We start from the raw sequence: 6,114 nt of genomic DNA, 5'->3' as shown, positions 1-6,114 counted from the left end.
GAGACTCTTGCATCATTTTCAAGTAGAGGTGCGTCGGTGCTATTGTACTGCCGCTGAAAATGAAAGTGATGTTTAGTCGTAACTTTGACCTTGTCTCTTTTGTCGTGCGTGCCTTCTGTATCGCGGGAAGAGATAATTGACTTTCAGGAGAAGGTCGGAGCATGGTGCTCGATGCCTTGGGAGGACGAGAGTAAAAGCGGATATCCACATTGTGATGACCAACAAACGGTGGAAATAAAACCAAATGCGTAAAAAATTAAGGGGGACACAAAAAAACCGTGCCTTTAAGAATATGTCACGACATCATTAATGGCTCTCTTCGGCGCCTACTCTTGCGGATCCTATCGTTCGCGAACACGCAGCCTCCACCGTCGAGCACTCTTCTATCTGATTCTAATATTGGACAGTGAGTAAGTACCCTGCTATAATACTGTCTGTAATAGTTTATCCTATGTTTAAAACAAAAAGTCATTTGGGGTTACGACCTCATGGAGATCTTTAAGAAATGCAACCTTTCTCATCACCGACAGCAAATGTAAGCCTGGAGTAATTTGCAATAGTAGCTTTGGGCTAAGATGGGTTATGATACTGTAAGCCACATTTTTAAAATAATTCTGGCCACGTTCCAGCTCACTCCGACGCCGCCTGTCGCTGACCTCCTTTAGGCGCGGGGCACACGCACGCGCTTTCGGTTTAACTGCACATGCTCTTATAGGCAAACATAAGCACAGCATTAGCGGTGTAGTTCGAGAAGTTTCTCTTAAGCAGCTGCCCACTAGAAGGAAACATGAGCACTGAATCAGATGAAAGAAAATACAAAGGGAAAACAAGGTGATTGAACATATGTGCGTTAAAATGAAGACAAGAAAAAAAGAGCCTGTTTTATGTACCTGCTGTGGCACACACGTCTATTCAAATTTCGTTAGCGCAGATGGTGTTTTTAATAGATACCGGAAGGGCAAACCCAGACAAAGGAATAAAATCGTATAAAAAGTACTAGGCGCCTAATAAATAGGACAGATGGGCTGTTTGGGTGATTCACGTAATCGTCGGGTATGGGAGAAGACGTGTCAACGGAGCCAGTCTGACTATGCAGCTTTCGAAATAACAAAAGGCGAAGAAGCTCCGCTGCCATGGGACCAGCTACTGACGCCAAATTGGATTCGCTTGGTTAACACTCGGATGCCTCACAGTGCATGCCAGAAGATCGAGACTTTATCGATTACGGAAAACAGAAGTTGGCGCTGTAACCATTTTATTAGAGTGAAAGGCAGCGGAGACTGCAACGCTCCAAATAATGAAGGATGTAAAGAAAGAAGCTAAGTCTTCCGGTATATCTGGGGATAGTGTTTGGACAGCGTTGACTGCATCTCGAGCTTCTTAACCTAACTGAGATTGACTCTGGAGGCGGAAAGGGTAAATAAGGGTAAGTTCGCTGGAAGGGAATGAAACTGTCGGATCGCCGAGCTGTCGCCACTGGTTTGTATTAGGGACAGCCTGTAGTTATTGAATGCGCCATGCATGAACTCTGTTCTTTTGTTTTATATATTACCTGGGTTAGTTTTTTTTTTTAGTTATTATAAAACTAAAATGGCCTTAAACATCAGCGAGAGCGCGATGTGGACGGACATGAATCGCTCTACGAGATGGGGAGTTGTTGCTTGTTACAGAAATATGAAAACAAAACTATTAACAAAAGTATCAAACATACACGTGGCATATACGTGAGAGCATTACTTTTTGCAGCCTGCTGCATGGTTATGTTGTTGCCTATAAAAGCAAGCGCAGGCGCAATAGTGCTATTTATTCTATGGTGCAAATTTCCGTTTACGTTTCTTATACTGTATGGAATGACTTGTAGCCGTCGACTTTTCTTTCTGGGGAATGTTGAGCTGAATGTGATCGTCATGACCTTGTGTTGTGGTCAAAGAAGTGGACCCTAACGAGTTAAACGTCGAGATATCTGCAGGAGTTTAGTTGGGTTGCCCCAGATACTTTGGGTGGTGACTGACTTTTGGGATACGTAAGCTCGCCTTTTGTGAATTCTCGTGTGCATGCTTACTGCTGCTTGCTCAAACGCTAAACCCATAATTTGTACTTCTGTTATGTTCCGCAAATATATTGGCGTGCGATCGTTGGCTACCAGAAATGGCCGCCAGAAATATATAGTATAAATCCTCGCTTTAACAAAGCCGTATGAACATAGCTGCGCGACAGGGGAGTAACGTCCCTGAGTAGGTTTCCATCGGTCCTGGAGGGTAGAATTCTATTTTAGATTCTCATTTCAAATGACCTACCTGAGTTTTAAGTTCCCCTCAACTGTGTCATATCATGCGGTCTGGAAAGATCACACAACCCTGTGAGGTGCGCGTTCACAAAACTGACCGAAAATGCGATGCGTCAGACACCAGTGTCGCGTGTATCAGCTGGACAGCGTTGACACACATGGGCGGCAAGGTCGACCGAATAAGAAATACGTGCGATGTGGCGTGGCGTGATTTGAAAACACCGAGAAGTGTGGGAAAGGCGAGGTGTAAAGGTAGGCACTGGAACGAGGGACGTGGGATTCAAGCGTGGAGGCGGCAGCCGATATTGCGTCTCCCTCAGATCGCCTGCGCTATAGGCCTCAGCTGTCTTCCACCTGTGATGTTGAAAGGCTCGAAACTTCATGATCCACCGACCTTCTGAGTGTATCCACCTATTCTCTAGGCGCTCTCCTTTTGCTGCGTCTCACCCTACCCCCTGAGCAGTTCATCGCCGTATCGTCGACGATTTTGCACAGACATATGCAACGCTTTGCCTGCGTTCGACCTGGTCACCAGTGCAATACCCGTTGACCATAACCACTCGCGAACTGGTGAAAGCTTTTTTTTTTTGTCTGTTTTACGCATAGTGTTTTTACTTTCTGTGTTACCAAACTCTTCACTATGTTTTGTGAATGTATTGAACAGTGTCTTTGTTGGCTTTAACTTATAAGCATGGCTTCGTTTTTTCCTAATCCGGAGTCGATGTCGCTAATGTAGAACCTGTACGTGATAGCCGTCTTCCTCGGCTGCCACGAAATCGCGGCAAACCCGCCGATTGATCAGTGCTCAGTCTTGTGTCTTGCCAACTATCATCTACCAGAAGCATACTCGTGATTGCTCGAACCTGCGAGTGCTCGAACGGTCAACACCGCTTACGGCGCCCGATAATTTTTTTCCGACATGCAGGTACTAAAGCTATAAGCAAGTACAACATCCTAATGTCCAGATGCAAGCGAAATGTTTAGAGAAAAGCTATAGGAGCCCCTATGCCACCTTCAGAATTGGGTGCAACCATATTTCAAGGAATTTTGCTGCAGCACAATTTTTGTCATTTGAGCCCGACAGCTCGCTATCGCTAACTTTTGTTTTCCAGTTTATACTGTAAGTTATGGATTCAACTCAGCGAGTCTGTTTTTCCCCTACGCTCGACATGGGAAGTGGGGGGGGGGGGGGGGGGGGGGCTGATTCTGATTTCATTCCAACCTAATTTACAGAACTGTCCGATCACTCACATCTGTGCACAACCAAGCGCAGCTGACAACTGCCGTAGAGGAAGCAACAACTGCCTGCCATGTCGCGGGACTATCGCATCTTCTAACAGCCAGCGAATCTTAAATCTCACCCATGTCACGTGATCTCATGACGGCACACAATCCGGAGACAAAACAGTCCTCGGCGTCATCAGCTACCAACTGCTGCCTGCTGGAGTACCCACCCCTGAATATGTCGCGTGGTCTCATGACATCACATACCCGCCGACTAGTTGGCGCTCGGCTATGCACTTGACCTTGTGACGTCAATGCCCTCTCAACCAATCAGAGAATTTTCTACCATGGGCTGCCGCCATCGTGCTTTCTGCATTCGTCACCGGGGTTTTTGCCCACGCGGGTAGCTTTCTGTGTCTCTGCAGCGAAGGCTATAGGTAGGAATGGTAGAAGACCGGCCTTTGTCTCTCCTGCTGTGGCGTCCCTATTGCTTGGAATAGGGTTGCGATTGTTTGAAGGTGGTTCGTGAGGAGAGCCGGTGTGAAGTCGGCAGGACTATCTTACATGAGAGTGGGACAAAAGCCCGTCTAATTTTCTTTCCTATACCTAACTTTTCGCGAATATAATGTCATCGCATTTTAAACACTTGGCGGACGAGTATGGAAATGAGCATGCGGAAGGTGTTTTCAGTTTTTTTCTTACTTCTTTTTTATTGCAAGTGGGTGGTCGAAGTGTATCTATGTTTCACAAGACGCCTTCGTACGCGTGTGTGTAGGTGTATAAATCGACTTCTTATTTTCTAATAAAATTCAGTTCTAAGTTCTGCGCCTCCACCTTGTTTCGTCTCGTCCTCTGTCCGTGTTCGTAAGCGCTGGTTTTTATATGATGGATCACCACCAACGCGCCCAATCGCCAGTTCTTCTGTGGAAAAAAACAAACAAAAAAAGACATTTCGTGGAATTTGCGTTGCGTTGCCGCCTGGCATGCAGAGGGCCTGGGTTCGCACCATAATGGCGAGAGAAATATTTTATTGAAATCCTTTTAGTTTCTGGGATACCCCATTACAGAAACCTCATCGCTCATTCTGGCTTCATTTGTATCCACCTCATATTCATTAACTTTATTTCAACATGATACGTTTGAAATTTCCGAGCGAATTCATATGCTTGTACCGCTATGTCTGCGTCGACCAATCAGGATTTTTCTCAGCCGCTGTCTACGGCGGCTGGCGGTGGTTGTTCGGCGGAACGAGCTGTATACGCTACAGCATAATAAAATGGCCAACTCTAGACCATAATTTGCCGATTGTTAGTTTTATGTGTCACGCATTCGCACCGGGCTGTGATATCGTCTCTGGGCAGGTGAGTAAATAAGAAATTGAAAGCTAAGTTGAAAGCTTTCTTCTAACGTGATAGGACCATGCACGGGCCCCGATTTCGTATTTGCTTCCTTTTAAGAACTTGGGCTCAGTTAGCAGCAAATTAAAGATCACTGAACAAGAGTGCAGCAAAGTGCACGAATAAGGGTCCTCAGTGCAGACGGGCTCGAGCAACTAACACCGCCCGACCAACCCTTAAAGGAGGAGCCCACTTTTTTGTTTGACATCTTCTATTGCGGCCCTCATTTCGCCGAATGCCTGTGTTGTGCCGGGTGGGAGAATAAGACTGACAAGAACCTGCCACAGGCATCGCCAAAGAGCGCGTTCCGTAATTGACGACTTCTCCGGCTGCGATCAAAGCATCTCCCCCGACGGCGCACGGGATTCTCCGAGCCATGAGGATATGAGAGGCTCACCCGGCCGTGTCATCCCGGCGGCGAAGCTACACGAACGGCGTCTTGGCGTGTTGAGCCGTCGTTCGATGTGCCGCTCGGAATCACAACGCACTGCCCAGTGCTGACGGCTCAAATTGCGATTGATGCACACAAGGGCTGCCTCTCCCGAGGCTAATATCAGGGAACGATCTTCTGCCTCTTCTGGTATAACACACGTCCGTGCGCAGTATCGGGAGTGTAGGTCTCATGGCGGCTTTACTTGCTTTAATCGGTGCGTCAGATGGCAGAGGAACTCCAGAACGCCGCGCTTAGCGCATCCAGTCCCTACCTATAGTATCCAGTCAATCCGCGGTACCTAGAGAGAGAGAGAGAGAGACTCTTTAATAAAGGAAAAAATTAAAACGCATTGAAGCAGTGTTGACGTGGTACTGAATTGTTACTGGGGCTTAGAAAATCGGATGGAGGGGGACAGAGAAAAATAACAAAACGAGGTAGAAGAAAAAAAAAAAGCGGTCACATATTGAAGTGTGTCATTGTTAAAAGTGTAGAGCCCACGGGGCCTGCTTCTGAGCCATCTCGTGCGAAGTGTTGCGAATCTCTTGATGGTAAGAATATTTTTTGTCCTACCCTCTGCAATGGGGAGGACTTCTGCGAATGCTAAATCAACGCCACTACACGCTCAGAAGCAGACCCCTGGGCTCTGCACTTTGGCAAAGGCTGTACATCAAATGTTAAAGTACGGAAGTCTCAGTGTTAATGAGGGAGTCTAATATCCTGCAGGTGACATCCACAGGCAGAAAAGTAGTATCAGTGCACTGCGAATACATATC

The sequence above is a fragment of the Amblyomma maculatum genome, chromosome 4, assembly GCF_055883805.1.
Source record: "Amblyomma maculatum isolate TAMU_Amacu chromosome 4, ASM5588380v1, whole genome shotgun sequence".
Taxonomy (NCBI): domain Eukaryota; kingdom Metazoa; phylum Arthropoda; class Arachnida; order Ixodida; family Ixodidae; genus Amblyomma; species Amblyomma maculatum.
The sequence above is the reverse complement of the archived record's forward strand: the minus strand, read 5'-3'. Positions refer to the sequence as shown.